Source organism: Corythoichthys intestinalis, chromosome 17 (genome assembly GCF_030265065.1).
Source record: "Corythoichthys intestinalis isolate RoL2023-P3 chromosome 17, ASM3026506v1, whole genome shotgun sequence".
Taxonomy (NCBI): Eukaryota; Metazoa; Chordata; class Actinopteri; order Syngnathiformes; family Syngnathidae; genus Corythoichthys; species Corythoichthys intestinalis.
In genome coordinates, this window is record NC_080411.1 from 9,982,924 (window position 1) to 10,002,791 (window position 19,868).

Below are 19,868 nucleotides of genomic sequence, written 5' to 3' on the forward strand. Positions count from 1 at the left end.
AGAAACTTCAAGAAAACATGTCGTTAGTTGGTTGGATGGACTTAAAATCTGCCAGCTTGTAATTGTCTCCTGTCATCTTCCAAAATTACAACTGGGTGACGGCGCTTTAGGTGTTTATTCACGGCCAACGTGCAGCCAAGCTTGGCATTGAAGAGACAGGACACAACAGTGTACCACCCTTTGTTTCGTTGAATTAAGTCAATGTTTTGGCCACTCTGGTGCACATTTTTTGGCTTTGTGCCGCTTTCCCCGCTTGCATACCAAGCGTCTGACATTAAACCCCCACCTTAAAAATTCTCTCCTCGGATCTACACAATTCACGTAGGTCACCCTTTTTGACTTCAAAACCGCAAAACTTCACCGAAAAGTGAGAGATTTTAATGCCTGTCAAACAGATTGGACGTCTACTAGTGATAAACTCATTGTAATTAACAGCAGATAGATTAAAATAGCGTTTTTTTCCCCGTTTATTAGTTGTTCTGTAGAATATCCTAGAATGATTTTCTGACCGATGTATCGTGAATTCTCGTATCGCCACATGTGAGATCATTATCCTTGTATGGCAAATCATATCATGTCGTACCCAGAGGTTCCCACTCCGAGTTTTTTTATCATACAAACATGAAGGGAATTCAAGAATGCCCATTCTTGTGAATAAAACAGCCCTTTCTACACATGACATTTTGTTGCTAAGAGTATTCACAGCTGTGCTCTGTGAGGTCAGGGCACTTGTGAAGAAAACAGTAGCGGGAATCTAAGAAAAAAATGAAAAAGAAGTGGTGACTCATAGATATATAAAAAAAGGAAAGAAACAAGCTGGTTTGCATTTATCATAGCCTACTGTATCGCGGTTAGGTACAAGGGAAAAAACAAAAACTTTGTACTATTGGCTAAAACTAAAAAGCAGCTCTTACTAAAGTGAACATTGAAAAATGAATAGAAGAAAACGTCAAATTTATGAATGTCTTTTTATTGCTCTAAATTCTTTAATTCACAGTTTATTTGCAAAAACAGACAACACACCCTTTTTTTGTAGGGATTGACTGAGGTAACTGTTAAAGTCAGGTAGCACTCGACAGCTGGCAAACTTTTTTTTTTTTTTCCTTTTTAATAAAAGTAAGATTCAGTGGTACCTCGAGATACGATCGCCTCGACACACGCTCTTTTCGACATAAAATTTGACCCGCCATTTGTTTCTACACCCAATGACATGCTTGAAATATGACGATTTATGTAGTGCTGCGGCTATCGATTATTTTAGTAGTCTATTCATCGATAAACTAGTTAGTTCGACTAATCGAGTAATTAGATAAGGAACGTAAAAAATTAAAATACCTGAGCTGAGCCTCAAACAGTATAAAATATATAAATAAATGAGGATCTATGTACAACATAAGAACAATTAGGTAACTTACTTAGCAAAAGTCTGCTAGCTTAAATGCTATAAAGTTTTTTTGTTTGTTTTTTTAACAATGCTTCTAACAAATGCTTAAGACACATATTCCCACAATAAAATGGCTAAATATACCTATAAACTAAATCACGAATGAGTTTAAAGAAAACTAGGGTTGTTCCGATCATGTTTTTTTGCTCCCGATCCGATCCTGATCGTTTTAGTTTGAGTATCTGCCGATCCCGACATTTCCCGATCCGATTGCTTTTTTTTTTTTTTCCACCCGATTCAATTCCAATCATTCCCGATAATTTTTCCCGATCATATACATTTTGGCAGTGCATTCAGAAAAAAATGAATAAAACTCAGATGAATATATACATTCAACATACAGTAAATAAGTACTGTATTTGTTTATTATGACAATAAATCCTCAAGATGGCATTTACATTATTAACATTCTTTCTGTGATAGGGATCCACGGATAGAAAGACTTGTAATTCTTAAAGGATAAATGTGACTTTGTATATTGTGACTAAATATTGCCATCTAGTGTATTTGTTGAGCTTTCAGTAAATGATACTGCAGCCATTTAACTTCTGCCCAAATGCATGATGGGAAGTGCAATCATGACTGTGCGTAGGGGCACCAATTGATATATCTTCTCTGCGTTGGGAAAGAACATAGGGTGTTAAGAAAATGATGAACTACTACCTTTCTTCCCCACATTGCCTCCCACGATATTTTTAATTGCTGAGAGAGGTATTGTAAGGCTTTAGCTACATAAAAAATGGCTCCAAAGGCTGTCAAAATTCTCTCTTCTCATTATACGCTGCCTTATAGCGCTATCTATAGGTAAAACGGCGTCTTTATCGATTGAACGCGACAATGCGTGAGTGGGTCATGCGGCGCATACGTTAATTATTTAACGTGATTAATTGAAAAAAGTTCATTACCGCCGTTAACGCAATAAATTTGATAGCCCTACTTTAAGCCAAAACTACTCTGGATGAGTGCAAGACATTTTGTCAGTAACGTTAAATTTAATTAGAAAACGATTTAAATTTTTAAAAAATATATTTTTTTAAAAAAAAGCATGTCCGATATTTTTTTGCCGATTCCGATACTTTGAAAATGACGTGATCGGACATCTTTAGTTGTAGGTTTTGTTTTGAGATAATATGATTCCGATCCTTTTCACCTGATTCCACTCCTCTGAATAACGGCCCGATTTCCGATCACGTCATCGGATCGGGGACATCTCCAGTTCCCACCCCTTGATACGAGTGATTTAATGCCATTAGCTGAAGTCATCGAAAATACTGTAGGTTCCATTTTACATGTAATCCTTATAAGCACAAGTGATGAATGGATGTTTAGTCTTTGATACCATTATCACTAAAGGGCAGTGGCCCTGCTGTATACTGTAGATATCTCGTGTTGCGCCACTTGATTTTGTGGACTAATTTTGGTAGGGAAAACAGTATCTATGCTATGAATGTAGGAACAGATTTTTCTCATCGACATAACCGTAACTTCCTTTTCATATTCATTCCTGACCTCGAGCACTTCATTTTCACTAATCACAGGGTTGCCATGATGCACACAACCACCAACACAAACAGAAACCTTCATCATCTCTTCCGTCAGCATTCAAGACGGGAATTGACATCAATCGCATCCCTCCGCCTGGCTGACAAGTATTGCGAAAACTCGTGACCTCTGACCTGGCCAATTGTAGCAGTTGAATGGCAATAAATTGCTGAATCGCTAATGAGGGGGGAGGGAAGTATCTGGGAACAAACAGTTGCACTGTTAACTTGAAACTTAAAATTTTTTGTACTGTACTCCTTGTAAGCTTACAAATTACACCATGTAACATATTTTGTTCCCAGGTTTTAAGTGGTATTTCCAAATTTGTTTCATCGCTTTGACATATAAAAACAGGTGTGGGAAACTCTTGGTACCTTGATACAAAGCTCACGATAACGATGATCTCACCATATGGCGAGACAACAATTATCGATACATTGGTAAGAAAATCATCCAACAAAACAAGTAATAAACAGAAAAACAAGCTATTTTCATCCTTCTGCTGTACATTTATCACTATTAGATGCCCAATCCATTTTAACTGGGAGGATGGCAGCGAATGAACCCCTCCCACTTCCAACGGGCCCCTCCAACTCCTATGGTCGTCAGTGGCAGCCAAAGCCAGGCAACGAGGTAATTTTGGGCCATTTCAGGTCATCACCTGTTGATTTTCAGTCACTTCCGGTTGATTTTGGGTTGCACAACAGGAAGTTACCTGGGAAGGACTAGGCAATGACTCAAACTCAACAGGAAGTGACCTGCAAATGACCCTAAAATAAACAGAAATTGACCTGTAAATGCCCTGAAAATCATGACTGTGAATTAGAGCTGTCCCGACTAGTCGACATAGTCGACGTCATCGATGACGTAAATCCGTCGCCGTGCACAACATCCCGTCGACGGCTAATGAAGGGTTAAAAAAAAATATGCGTGGAAAGTTCAGAATGTCGGACGCTTGGTTTGCAAGCGAGGAAAACAGCACAAAGCCAAAAAAGCGCACCAGAGTCCAAAACATTGACTTATTTTTAAAGAAACAAATGAGGGTACACTGTTGTGTCCTGTCTCTTCAATGCCAAGCTTGGCTACACGTTGGCCGTGAATGATAACAACAGGAGATTGTAAGTCCATCTAACTAACTAATGACATGTTTCATTGAAGTTGCTAAGCCTGTCGCAATATGCAATGATTCCATTTATCGCATGGTAAATAAAAATGAGGGCGGTCATTTTCACGGCTGCGTCTTATCGCTGCGCGCGCGTGCTTACATTTGTGCGTGCGTGCTGATGGCATATGAGACTCCAGTTCTTTTCTCTCATCAACACGCTGTAGAATTAAAGTTCAGACATACAAAATAAGAAAACATCTATATTAAACACTATATACGTTAGCATTGCTACATTGAGCTGAATGGGGAAAAAAGATGACCTACTTTAACCGGCTATAAAACAGGCAGCCTTCTCCAAAACTTGCAGTTAAAAGGTGACACTTCAAACATGAAAAATCGCTGGTTAACAGCATTTGCGAAAAGAAAAAAAATCTATTACTGACAACACATGCAATGACAAAAAGTGATTTTTTTGCGGCGTGTAAAGCTTAAATTAGCGGTTTAGCGAATGTACTTCCGGTGAACATTTCAAAATAAAAGCATGTAATGTTCGTCATATAAATAACGATTTCTGGAGTTAATCCCACATACTTCAGATTCTACACTAAGAATACCTTTAAAATGACACCCTTCATGAAAATTCTGATTGGCATGAATAATAATTACAATACTATTATATGTAGTACTACAGTATACTATAATATTAACGCTAGGTATTTTTTTAAAGAATTGTTTTGAATCATTTTGGAAAGGTGAAGTCAGTGTTCAATCTGTTTACATTCTATTCTTTTGCACAAGTTAATTCTATCAGCATTTGAACTCATTGTTTATTTGTGATTTATTATTGTTATTTATCTATTTATTTGTACTTTCATCAAGAATTTAAGTGTTCCAAATTTTTTGGGTGAATTGACAAGCGTAAAAAAAAAAACATTAATAAATTGGTAAAAAAAAAATAATAATTTTTTTAAATTATAAGATTAGTCGACTAATCATAAAAATAGTCGGCTGACTAATCGGGAGAAAATTAGTCGTTTGGGACAGCCCTACTGTGAATACTCTGGTTTTGAACAAATTCGAACAAGTTCCTTCGCTTTTACTGGTCTTAATGGATTGGGCGTCGAGCGCCGTCAATGGCAGCCATAGAGTTACCAGAGACACCTTTATGGCGGAAGATTTTAGTAGCAACTTGAATTTTTTTTTAACAATACATTGACACCTTTTTAAAACAATATCTTAATGGATTGGGCATCGAGCGCCGTCAATGGCAGCCATAGAGTTACCAGAAACACCTTTATGGCGGAAGATTTTAGTAGCAACTTGCATTTTTTTTTAACAATACATTGACACCTTTTTAAAACAATATCTCGATTATTGGCATGAGCATATCAACCTTTTGCAGGGTTTCCCCTACACATAATAGATCGTGGCGCGCCACCACACCAAAATAAAAGTCGCCACGGCTTGCATATGACATGACAAATAAATCCCAGAATCTGAAATCTGAAATAAATATATGAAGCTCATTTTTACGCACTATTTGCAATAAGTCATGTGAAATAGCACTTCAAATACAAATTGTTCCTTTCCACGCTTTATTTTGAATAGCGCATCAGGCATCATTCGCAGAAAGGCATTTGGTGAGTGGTGGCTTATAGTCAGGTGTGCCTTATAATTAGGGATGCATGATATACATTTTTTGAAACCGATACCGATATCGATAACTTCCTGCTCCTCAAAGCCGATACCGATACGATAACCAATAATATATATTTAATTTTTAAATGTATATTCACATGGGTTTTTGAACACGTGTAGGCCAAAAATACTACTGGTGGATTCAGCATAGACTTGCCTTTGACCTAACCAGAATTTTCATGATGACATGAACATTATAATGAAAAAAACAAAGAGAAGAACAGTTTTGACTTCAGATAAAGTGCCCATATTTATTTTTTCAAATAAATAAAATTTGAGTCAATCACCATCAATTAGTAAAATATTATTGATGATGTGTTCCCCTGAACAATGAGCGCTGAACTAAAACAAATATAAACCCAACAGGCATTGTGCTTTGGTGCAAGAGGAGAGGAGACTTTTGTGGTCTTGGTCCGTGAAACAACTCAAACGCACACATCCCAATCCACCGACACCGTGCCAAAATTAATATCGATAGGCCCGATAATATATAATGTTATTGGATTTATTGGGATGACGTCATAATTCCTATCATCGGACCGATAATCATCATGCACCTCTACTTATAATCCAAAAATTACGGTACAATGAAAGTGGTAAGGCAAGATGGCGAATAAAATGCAACTTGCACCATGTGATACAACACATCACTGTGGAAACTTTGGCTTGTAGCACCACACAAGAGAGATGCAGCAGCAAGCACCAGCCATGATTAGCCCACCACAGAGCAGGCAGCTAGAATTCCAATGTTCAGTGAGTGAATATTACCGGTAGAATTAATATAAATCAATTACGTGGAGTCTTAAAGTGCCATAAAATTTACTTGAGTTGGGGAAAAAAAACGGGGGGTTCTCTGTTACGTTTCTGCCTTGGAAACTATATGTAAGTATTTTTACATATATGTTCATAAGTCCTGCTGTATGGAAGCTAACCTATACTGATAGCTTGTAGCTTAAGTGAAATGTGGCGTCTACATGGTCTTTATATACTGGTGTGTATTGTGCAGTTGTGTTGAATGCATGCATGTTTCTTTGTTGCCTTTTCACAAACTTAAACAAATTACTTCATACAAAAAGAAGAAAAGACCAAGCCTTGTGTTTTATTGGAGGACATTCAATGTTAGCCGTCAGGCAGTGCAGAGGGAAACGCAGTTTTGGACAGTACACTTACGTATTTTTTAAATTTTTGTTTAAATGAGCTAAAAAGCAACAAAATAATCCAAAATTACAATGGAATTACCAAAAGAAACAAAAATATATACATTGTATCCTTCCAACACATGGAAAAAGAAGAGGAGGCAGTACTGTAATATGTTTGGAACTTTTGTTTTAATAAAAAAAAAATAAATAAATAAACTTGTTTTTTCGTTATCAGATCACGAGTTGGTATCGGCAAATTTTTTAAATTAGGTGACTTGGACGCGGATGCAAAAATATGCCGAACCCCACAAGTTTCACATGTGGATTCACCGAACCCTTCGGAATTAGATAATAAAGCAATTTTTTTTCAAATTAAAAAATCTAATCAAATCTCAGCTAGCAAGATAATAATTTTGCAAATTCCCCTTCAAAATTCTTCTCATTTTGACGACACGTTCTATAAACAGGTCAAAATTAGTGACCGCGCTGCCTATTGGTCTGTTGTATTCCCTCTTACCAAGTGGGAGTCAACTTTCCACTGAGCAAACCAGTTCCTCCTCCCATCAGATCGAGGACTAGCAGTTAGAAGTAATGGATTAAGCCTATAAATTGGGAGCAAACCAGTCCAAAATCTGGTCTAAAAAAAAGCCACTTTGCCTAGATTTAATCAGCGTACGAAAATAAGGCTCTGCGTTTCTTTACCTTCGCCGAACCCAGTAGACTTACTCAATGAACCCTTGGGGTTTGATCGAACCCAGGTTAAGAATCACTGCTCTAGGGCGTAGGTTTGGCATAGGGATGATATTACTGTAATGCACATAATGCAAACAATGATCCAAATAAGGGACGGCTAGCTTGACTTCGTTGTTCCTTGTGGAGGCTGGCCTGACCGCAGTAGTTTTGCAGGTTAGCAAGTTTAATGTTATGCTAACTCTGATGCTGGTCGGACTTTCAGTAGCAAAATTAGTGGGGTTTCCCCCCTACTTCCACAACATTAATGTCTTTTTACATAACTAACAGTGGCTGCTGCTGGCCGAAAAAAAAAAACAACCTTCTAATATCCCTCCTCTCCGAAGGGGGCGGAGGAGGCGGCATGTTGTCGAAATGAATCTTTTGGGGCTGTGTGAGTATGTGTGTGTGTCTTTGTGGTGGCACAGGTGGGTTCGGGGGGGGCGGGGGTGAAAGATCGGCACATTCAGCAAGTTAAAAGGGATAAATGTAAGTCTGAACATAATAATTGCGGTCTATTGTACCATTACAGCATATGGGAAGACAGGAAGACAATCTAAATTACCTATATAACTGAACTCTTTATATTAGTGCTGCAGTGATTAATCGATTAACTTGAGTATTCGATTAGAAAAAAAAAATATTCGAATTAAATTGTTTTGCTTCGAGTATTCGATTAGTTAAAGTGGCGTTGTAATGGTTTATTTTGAAAGTGTTTGCATTAAGTTTTATTGATGAGGGATGATACTCTGCCTCATTTCACATGGCTGAATCCAACTGCTCCCTGTTAAGACCGACATAAGCTAAGTTTTTGTTTGAGTTAATGTTTTTTTAAATGCATTCTTAATTTAGTTTATAGGCATATTTGGCCATTTTTGTATGAATATGTGTCTGAACCATTTGTTAAGAGCATTGTAAAAAAAACAAAAACAAAAAAAAAAAAACGGAATTTTATAGCATTTAAGCTAGCGGGCTTTTGTTCTGTAAGTTAGCCAATTACTATTTTGTTGTACATACCTCCTCATTTATTTATTTATTTTATACCGTTTGAAGCTCAGCTCAGGTATTTTAATTTTTCATGTTGCTTATCAGATTACTTGATTATTCGAACTAACTAGTTCATCGATTAATCGACTACTAAAATAATCGATAGCTGCAGCCCTACTTTATATAATGCAAATAAGGTTGCTTAAAAGTTGGTGGGGACAATTTGAGAATCCTGAAAAGTTGGTAGTGTTATGTCCTTACCGTCCCTATGCAAACCTACGCCCTTGATTTTCCTCCTTATTTTATATAATTATTTTGATATGAAACATGGAGAAATTTCACAAATATTTCTGCCAAACTAGGATGTAAAATCAGACATTTTAAATATAGCCTCTAATTTTAGCAAAACCAAACTTTTACTTTTTTAGTGGTACTTTTTCATTTAGTTTGGAGTGAACCCAAACAATACAAATAAAATGATTGTTTTTATATGAGTGTTATTCGATCACAATGTCAACGCTTCAGCCACTGACAGTGAAAGACCAAACAAAATTGCTTTAAAAATAAGTTGTTCTTCCATTGACCACACCGAAATTTAGACAAAATGACAACTTACAACACTGAAACTAAGGAAACAAATCAACAACCTTCCTACAGTCAGATCCGCTTGGATGCAATTTCATTAACGTTGGCCGCCATTGACTGTGATAGAGGTCCAATCCATTTGGATTTGGACGGTCCTACCAATCCAAAATGGATTGGACGTCCATCACCGTCATTGGCATTGAAACATAAATATTCAAAACCAGCCACCCCAGTTCAAATGTTGACGTCCATTGCTGTCAATGTCAGTAAATAAGCAAAAACTTTTCCCCAAAAAGCCGTTTGTGGTAAAATCACTCCATACTCCTATTAGCTCGACAGTAGCTAGCAAGACGCTTCAGTGGAAGGAGGAAAAAAACTTTGGAGGTCGCGTTCCGAGAAAAGCAACAGGAAAACACTTACCGAAAATCAGAAGCGCTACAGACGAGACACCAAGGCGGATAAAGTTGCTTCTTCAGCGGGGCTAGGATTGCGCAGACGATGGTGACCAGACGCCATCCCATCCACAAAGCAACATCTTGGCGAGAGAGGACAGTCAGGCAAGCGGCAACAGGTTGCTCTCGTTCGGGCTGGAGAGAAAAATAAATCCTTCAAAAACTGTGGTTCCTGTTTCCCGGTTTTCACCTTCGTGGTGACAAACTTTCAACAAGCCGTGTGTTTTGGCGTGGAACTGGAAACACCGCGCGTCACTCGCTCGCAGGCGGCCAAGTTATCATAACTGCTAGGGGGACGCGAGCGGACTAAACTAACCCCTCCCTCCACCCAGCTCGCGTGGGCTGACCGGGAGTAACCAGACACCTCCGCCGCCGTCCTTCATTGGCCCTCCTGGTTCGTTTTTAAGCGTCGCCATGGCGACACATATACGGAGGTAACTAGCTTTCACATTAAATGTTGCAAAGTCACAGATTATTTAATTGTTTTTTTCTGTTTTTGGGGATACACAACAAATTCAGGTGACTTATTCCTCCCATTTATAAGAAGCGATGCAATAAGGAAGCGATTGACGCCAAGGACTTCCTTCCTCGCAAGCGCCACGCTGCAACTGTGCCCGTGAAAACTGCGGTTTGTCGCCATCTAGGGATAAAAGTACGTCATTACTAATAGTCGACTTAAAAAAAAAAAAAAAAAGCAGATTCTTCTTATTCTTGACCAGTGTTGGGCACGTTACTTTAAAAAAGTAATTAGTTACCAGTGTTGTTACAGTGTAGGTACCAGTGAAATCTGATTACTTTCTTCAGTAACGAGTAATCTAACGCGTTCATTTTTCCAAGCCAGTAATCCGATTAAAGTTAGTTTCCCTAGTGCCTGTGCGTTACTATTTTGTTTTTGCCTCACAATGTATGTAGAATGAAGAATACTGTAGTCATGTACGAAGAGCATTTCTCATCGGGGGGGAAAAAACGGGTCACGTGTGTTACGATGCTGTTTGAGGCTGTCTGCCACGGCGGTCAACAACATAGCATTCTGACGAGGCAGCGAGGCTAACACTGTCAAAATTATAACAAGAACCGTGAGCAAAAATCCCAGAACCACACGGGGGGGACCTAGTAAATGACCTACAGGGAGCTGGGACCACAGTAGCCCGTCTGCGGTTCGCTAGAGAGCATTTGGATGATCCAGAAGAGAACTGGGAGAATGTGTTATGGTCAGATGAAACCAAAATAGAACTTTTTGGTAGAAACACAGGTTCTCGTGTTTGGAGGAGAAAGAATACTGAATTGCATCCGAAGAACACCATACCCACTGTGAAGCATGGGGGTGGAAACATCATGCTTTGGGGCTGTTTTTCTGCAAAGGGACCAGGACGACTGATCTGTGTAAAGGAAAGAATGAATGGGGCCATGTATCGAGAGATTGAAGATGAGGCGTTGCTGGGTCTTTCAGCATGACAATGATCCCAAACACACAGCCAGGGCAACAAAGGAGTGGTTTCGTAAGAAGCATTTCAAGGTCCTGCAGTGCCTAGCCAGTCTCCAGATCTCAACCCCATAGAAAATCCGTGGAGGGAGTTGAAAGTCCGTGTTGCCCAAAGACAGCCCCAAACATCACTGCTCTAGAGGAGATCTGCATGGAGGAATGGGCCAAAATACCAGCAACTGTGTGTGAAAAGTTTGTGAAGAATTACAGAAAACGTTTGGCCTCAGTTATTGCCAACAAAGGGTAAAAAACAAAGTAGTGAGATGAACTTTTGGTATTGACCAAATACTTATTTTCCACCATGATTTGCAAATAATTTCTTTAAAATCAAACAATGTCATTTTCTGTTTTTTTTTTTTTTCCACATTCTGTCTCTCATGGTTGAGGTTTACCTATGTTGACAATTACAGGCCTCTCTAATATTTTCAAGTGGGAGAACTTGCACAATTAGTGGTTGACTAAACACTTATTTGCCCCACTGTACATTTGTGAATAAGTAAGTCATTTGTACTTATTTTTGTTAATGTATGTTACTTATATCTTTTTTTTTTTTTTTTTTTTTAACTTGTCCTGTTCAGCTGCTTAACACGGAGAATATAAATCTGAGTGTCCGACTGGATCTGAACAGTTTTTAATGTATCACATATATGACATGTATGACATTCTCCCATTGTGATCATTCAACCTGCCTTGTTTATTAGTAGATGGCAGCAAACAGGAAGGAGTTATGGGGGACAGTAGAAAAGAAGGACAGAGATACAGAAGAAGTATAAACAGCAACAAGTAATACTTTGAACTCCTACACTAACTATGAGTATGTTGGTACTTTGATTAGCCAGTTGTATTTCCATTTGACACCATGTGGGGGGCCTGATTACCAAGGAAAGAAGAGGGGGTGGGGGGTCAGAAAGATAAGTGATTGGGAGGGGTGGAGTGTACACAAATCAGCCATGCGAGGGGTCGAACCCAGTATTTGGTTGAATGCCTTGGTAACACTTTATAATAACGATCCGTTTTACTAGTTAATAGATCATTAGTAAACTGTTGATAAACGATTTATTGTTGATTTGTGAAGTATTTGTTAATAGTTTGTTAAGCATTTACAGGGTGTTCCAATATGGTTGACCCCGTTCTAAATGCCCATGCTAATTGATGGATCATAATAAAACTATATACACTTTATGTTGAAGGTCATAAGTTTTATTGGTTAAATATACAAAGAAAAGTACAAATATTTGTTGGTTCTATGGCAGATTTTCATAAATGTGCAACATGAGCGCTGCCTGTAAAATGCCTTATCAAAATGCCTTTTCCTTTGAAGTGAACGGCATTTCTTAACCTGAAAAGATAGAAATGCCAAACGTTACACACAAAAACTTGAAGCGTTTCTACACAAACTGTGTTTCCGGTTAAGAACACCCTGTAAATGCTTAACAAACTGTTAACAAATACTTCACAAATTAATAATAAATCATTTATCAACAGTTTACTAATGACCTATTAATTAGTAAAACGGATAGTGATTATAAAGTGTTACCAATGCCTTTTGAGTCTGAGTATGCTGGCATCCTATTTTATGCTATCTGATCACTAATCCTGACACCGAGTTTTACGACTTGAGTGTATCTAATTATATCGTGTCATGCGTAAATCACATCTGACATGTGATAGTCCTGCAGACGAGTGGAAATGCCGGAGGGGTTGTCATTTCCCCAGCCAATCCTTGGGGGGGGGGGGGGGGGGGGGGGGCGAGCCAGCACAGCCTATCTCTCCTCCGGCAGCCCAGTAAGGGGTCCACCCAGAGGTGTCGCGTCCCATTAGGCAAACCAGGCAATTGCCCAGGGCCCCCAGCCAGCAGGGGGCCCCAGAGAGCCAACAGATTTACCACAAGCAGCTTTACTATACTGTCGCAGCGACAAGTGTAGGGAGTGTTTCAATACCATGAAATCATTTGGCAGATTATCTAACGATTCTGTTATCAATCCCAATCAGCACTAACCATGTCACATAGATTATACATGTTTAAGAAAGCCCAATCAGCTAATAATACCACATGATTGTTTAAAGACTCACCAAGCGCTCTCTGGAAAGTCATTGCAGAGTTTTTTAATGTTGATTTTCACAGGCCACCTCATTATTCATGTGACTACTTAAAGAAATGGGTATTTTTCCCAAAAAGTCTATTAATGGGTCTATCGTATTCCTCGCCGAATACTCTATAAGAAAAATATAACATACTGTATGTGCATATAAAATAATCCTTAACAATTTTATTAGCAAATTTAATACTCATTTCGGTCGGTAGTCCACCAATCAGTGGTTTTTATGGATTAATTTGAATTTGGTGGGTCGTAGGGCCAATCTGACTACTGATTTCACACAAAGGTATATACCTCCGCATCTGATGGTGGTATTTTTGTGTTGCTACTATTTCCTCTCTTGCTCCAAGTCCAACTGTCCCCCTTACTTGCACACACTCGAAGGGCGAAGCTGCTTGTTGCCTGGGTCCACCGTAGTCCCCCAGGCCATCCGCGAGGGGACGTGCCACCCCCCCACACACACACGTAACTGTTTACATTATCTCCGATGTTTATGTTTATCCTACGTTCTTAAGTCGCTAAAATTGAGGTTTTGCATTTACATGTGAGGAAATGAGGGAAAATAAAAATTAGGAGTTGGAGGTTGGAGTTAATGCTGTTTTTGTTAACTTTTATTTATTGGAATAACCGTGCCAAAACCAGATTTATCATCATTTCATTGTTTTTTAGGAGATACCTAAAGAAGAAAAAAAAATAATAATTCTGGCTCCGTGGCGACCTTCATGTCAGGGAGTTCCGGCAAGAGATTTTAGCCACTTTCACCACTGATTACAAATGTATGGAAAGTTTGAAGGTAATTGCTGATAACGTTCAAAGACTGGGAACCATGTACTGCATTGTGAAGATTGAAAGCTCTATTTGTGTTTCCGGCACAGGTTTAAACTTGTGCCTTGTTGTTGTTGCGGCTAGGTGTGTCAGGGATGTGTTAGGTCCAGTTTCGTGGAAAAGTTTGGTCATGCTCGAACATCAATGTTTACTTGAATGAGCGACCTATGGGAACATAGTAGCATTCGTATTTGGGCCCATTGGGTGTGGCAGAAACTTTATTACATAAGAAAGTCAATTCAAAGGCCACGCTTGTGGCTTGATTTATCACAATTTTGGACTCTTGTAAACTAGTTTGCTTAATTTTGTTTAGCCTGTTACCTACCCTTTTGATTCCCCCCAACTATGATAAATAGAATAGAAAAGTCTTTATTGTCAATGTACAGAGTACAACATTTAAGACTTTGCCATAACGTGCACCACATAAAACAAAAGTAGTTAGGCTAACATGAGTGTTTTTACAGCTATCAGCAAATCTCATTTAATGCTTTTTTTATGCCACTTAAACCTAATTTAATGCCCATCCCCTACTGTAGATAGTTTTACACATACAAAATCTAAGTTAAGAGTTGTCCCATAGTCACTTTTTATTTTTTTAAGGAGAAGCCTTTATACAAAAATAATTCACCTTATTTATTGGTCGACCCTTGTATAAAAACACAGGTTACAGTGTACACAGATTGGGAATAAATTGAATGAGTGACAGCAGCAGCAAGTGGTGATGTAGTGGTAACAGTCATAGGCGGAGTTTGACTTTTAGGGCAGAAGGGGCACAACATGATGATAAACCGAAACGCAGTGGCAACAATAAAATTAAGTTACAAGAATATTTATAATAAGTTGAAAATGAGTGTTTTTTTGTTTCCGATCATTCTTAAGGGGAATTTCTAAATCAGGCTGCTTAGGACAGCTATACTTTTCGCCAAGATCCATTGAATATTGTATGCCCGCCGGTGTCGTACCAATGTAGTTACCCCCCGTCAAAAATTGCGCCACTACGCTCCACTCATTTGCTTGATTTTTGTGTTTTGGCGATGTAGTGATCTACAAGGTTAAAACATGGCCCATCCATCAAAAAAATATATATATATAATTCTGTCGTATAATGTAACATACGTACTGAATGTAAAAAAAGGCAATGTTTAATTGTTTTACTCGTACGATGACCTATAACTGTTATTACTGTAATTCAAGTCCTGTATGGAGTTTCTCCAGTTTAATAAACGTAAAGGTCCAAAATATACAACTGTGGTTCTTTTCTGGCTTCAATTAATTAAGTCGACATAACTAATTTGTGTGTGTGCCCTCCCGCGGCCAGTGGATACAATTTTTGACAGGGGTAACTACATTGGCAAGACACTAGTGGTGGCCCTGTTGTACAATTAGCTTCTTTAGTGGGGCAAATCTTCTTTCATCTTGCGTCTTCGGTCCTCGGATGGTTTTGGCTAAGCAAAGCAAATTACCATCTCAGGTGCTAGTTACATGATCTGTTCGAAAAAATAATTTTGACCCATTGTAAAAACATCTTTTTTGTTCATTTCATTCATTTTTGTTGTTTGTTGTTTACAACTTTTATCAACAATATTTTACCAAAAAACTCTTCATTTTAAAATCATGTATAGGAAAGTCACTCACGTGTAATGACACTTTTCGGCCATCAGATGAGCCCCCCCCCCCCCCCTTAAACTCCGCATATGGTAACAGTGCATATATGACAATTTACAGTACTCAGACAAGTAGGCGGATGGAGTGACCTGATATGCTAGTGAAAATGACAATTCGTGCATAAATTTTTATTAGGGCTGTCAAACAATTAAAATTTTCATTCGAGTTAATTACAGCTTAAAAATTAATTAATTGTAATTAATCGCAATTCAAACCATCTATAAAATATGCCATATTTTTCTGTAAATTGTTGTTGGAATGGAAAGATAAGACACAAGATGGATATATACATTCAAAATACGGTACATAAGTACTGTATTTGTTTATTATAACAATAAATCAACAAGATGGCATAACATTATTAACATTCTGTTAAAGCGATCCATGGATAGAAAGACTTGTAGTTTTTAAAAGATAAATGTTAGTACAAGTTATAGAAATTTTATATTAAAACCCCTCTTGATGTTTCCGTTTTGATAAAATTTGTAAAAATTTCAATCAAAAAATAAACTAGTAGCTCGCCATTGTTGATGTCAATAATTACACAATGCTCATGGGTGCTGAAGCCCATAAAATCAGTCGCACCCAAGCGACAACCACAAAACTCCAAAAAACACAAGTAACAAGTGGACATTGAAATGTGCTGTCAATTTAATCTGTTTGAGCAGGGGGCATGTGCGTTAATTGCGTCAAATATTTTAGAGCTGAAACGAGTACTCGAGCAACTCGAGTAACTCGAGTTTAAAAACTGATCCGAGTAATTTTATTCACCTCGAGTAATCGTTTATTTTGACAGCTCTAAGCATCACGTTTTGCTAGGACTACTTTTAATGCTGGACAACGCGCTGTCACGTGCGGAGAGGAAGAAGGGGAAAAAAAAAAAACAGCCGACAGCCGCCACAAACGACGCCGACGTTGCTAAATACTAGCCCGCACAATGCTACATTGGTAACAGGCAGCGTCTGGCGCGTCTCATAGAGATCACATGTATGTTGAACTAGATGCGAAATGACAGACTCGGCCGCGTCTGGGCAGCGTTTGTAAACAGCCGCCATCTTAAAGCAGTACAGCGCTAAGCGCTAATAAAGAGCGCTAAGCGCTAATAAATAAGATTAACGTTACTGTCGCTACTAGCTCACGTAACGTTAGCCCTGCGGAGGGCTAGGTTTCAATTAATTATGACCACTGTCGATGCGTGGCCAACGTGTCTTACATACAGGCTTTAACATAACATAGCATTGTGGAGTGATGAGGGTGTAAAATAAAAACTTAATCATGCACTGCAAAAACTCAAAATCCTATCAGGACTTACAGTTTAGACTAACTTAAAACTTAACTAGAACTTAAAAATGGCTTGACACAAAGAGAAATTCAATTGAAACACGTGGGGAAAAAATCCTAACTTTTAAGTGATGTCTGTTATCAAGCGTAACGGCATTTTTAGGTAAGATATATATATATTAATAAGATCTAAAAGTTTTTTGAGTGAAAGCAGTGAATTAGTCTTTTTTTTTAATTCTAGTTACACCTGAGATGCAATTGTTGGCTGTTTTCAACAATATACATCGAAAATAAAGACATTGAGTGACTGAAAATGGTTCAAGATTAGATGAAATGTCTTGTTTTCTCATGTATATGTATAATTGCGCTTCACCTAAAAATATATTTGTTTTATCCGATTACTCGATTAATCGATAGAATTTTCAGTCGATTACTCGATTACTAAAATATTCGATAGCTGCAGCCCTAAAATATTTTAACATGATTAATTTAAAAAATTAATTACCGCCCGTTAACGCGATAATTTTGACAGCCCTAATTTTTATGTAAGAGTGCAAAAATACTATAATTTAACTGTGCATATATTGCGCATGCAATACCCAGATTGAGACAGGTGTCGAAGAACATATTACTAGTCACAAGCATGTGGCAATCTTTTGTCATTAGCAGTGCAATGATAGTGACATTTCATTGGAAACTTGAGTATGGTGACAACTCTTCGAAAGAAACTGTCTCTCAGTCTGTTTGTTTTGGCTGGTATGGCCCTGCAGCGCCTGCCAGAGGGCAACAGGTTGAAGAGGTAGAAGCTGGGATGTATATAGACTTTTATGATGCTCATTGTCATTCCTAGTCACTGAAGGTTGTACTGTAGATGGACAAGTGGGTTAGGGGGCAGTCAATGACATTTTGGGCTGTTTTGATCACCCTTTGCAGTCTTCTCCTATCTGGTTCTGTGAAGCTTGAGTGCCACACTCACACAGCACAGGTCAGAAGGCTCTAATAAGGCCTACCAGTAGAAGGTCACTAGCAGATTGGTGTTGACTTACTCCTTCCTAGGCACTCTCAGAAAACTGTAGTTTGTAGTATGCAGTCCCTGACAAAAGTCTCGTCATTATCCATTTTGTAGAAACAATTGCTAATAACCTGAGTTTTAATGATTCAATTGGTTTCAGAAATAGCTCATATGAAAGTTAAGACCCTCCCAAATGATGTTGAATGTACAAAAATATATTTGTTTCACTGAAAAAAAGATTTATCATTTAATGAAGACATAAAAGTCAAATTTTGGCAAGACAAAAGTTTTGTCGCCTACAGAAAGTAGTGTGAAAACTGAACAAAAAATGTACTTCAAACACAAAAATATGTGACATAACATAAGTTAACTAAGTAGTAGTGCTGTGAGATCCAAATTTGATATTTTGTACGACTTCCATGAGCTTCCGCAAGGATTCATACAATTTATTGATGAAGTCATCAGGAACATCAAAGAAAGCGGTCTTGCATGCCTCCCAGAGTTCATCAACATTCTTGGGTTTCGTCTTCCATGCTTCCTCTTTCATCCTACCCCAGACATGCTCAATACTGTTCATGTCCTGGAGGATCTTGATCTTCTTTGCCTTGAGGAACTTTGAGATAGAGATTGAAGTATGCGATGGAGCACCATCCTGTTGCAGAATTTGTCCCTTTTTATGTTTAGGAATGTAAGGGGCAGCTATGACTTGTCAATATTTCAGACTATTTATGTTGCCTTCCACCCTGCAGATCTCTCGCACACCCCCATACTGGATGTAACCCCAGACCATGATTTTGGTAATGATGTAACCACCAAACTTCACTGTTTTCTGAGTGAATCTTGGATCCATGCGGGCTCCAGTAGGTCTCCTGCAATATTTGTGGCGACTGTGGTGTAATTCAATGGAAGATTCAACTGAAAAATCAATTGTTTCTACAAAATGGATAAGCGACAAGACTTTTATCAGGGACTGTAGTGTATTAAATTCTTTTGTTGCAACTACTATCCATATAAAATGTCCTCCCACATCATTTTTTGAAATATGTCGCCTAGTAATAAAGCATCACTACGATTTTAGATGACATTTTTGTCCTCTTCTCTCCTTGCGAACACCTTGTGAACCACTAACTCTGTTTTAAAGTGTTGCTATAACCTGGACGGCGCATTTGTGCAGAACGCCCCCACACTAAAATGAGGCGAGCACTGCTTTTACTACTTTTTATAAGCAGCTTATCTCACTGCAAAGAAGTCTGGATCCAGACTGCGCAGTTGCTAATACAGCACATTCTCAGGAAGCTGACAGGATTCACGGGAGAGAATCTCGTTCAGGGGTCCTCAAATGGTGGACTCGGAGCACCTTATTTAATGCCATTGACGGCGACAGTTCTTCTCATCTGCACTGTAAAAAACAACCTATAGAATTCACTCAATAAAATTTAGGTAATAATTTACACTCAGTTTGATCGTGTAAAATTTACCCAATTTTACTTAGTAAATATTACCTTAATGCATCAACAATAATATACTGAAATAATTACCTTTTGAAACAGATTATATGACTTAATACCTGTTAAAATTGAGTATCAATTACTCCTGATTGTAGCGTATTTGTATTGTATGTTTTAACTAATATTTTTTTAATAAACATTAATTAAAATATCAACTGATTATTACTACTGTAGATAAGGTTTGTATTACCCTAAAGCCCTAAATCATTGCACACGAGAGAAACATTTGTTTGGCAACTGTTTTTTATTGATAATTTGCTTATTAAACATAACAAATTGTCTGCCCAATATAAACTGCATGCAAGCATTTTTTT

At 38.2% G+C, this 19,868-nt stretch overlaps 1 protein-coding gene across 4 annotated transcripts in view; it reads right to left on the reverse strand.

Annotated features, from left to right (window-relative positions):
• Positions 1-10,002, reverse strand: part of ptpn13 (protein tyrosine phosphatase non-receptor type 13) — a 124,518-nt gene extending 114,516 nt beyond the window's left edge. For all 4 annotated transcript variants that reach the window (XM_057818184.1, XM_057818186.1, XM_057818185.1 and 1 more), the window contains exon 1: positions 9,650-10,002. The gene's annotated coding sequence lies outside the window, so the exon portion shown is untranslated. The remainder of the gene's footprint in view (positions 1-9,649) is intronic.
• Positions 10,003-19,868: the final 9,866 nt, after the last annotated feature.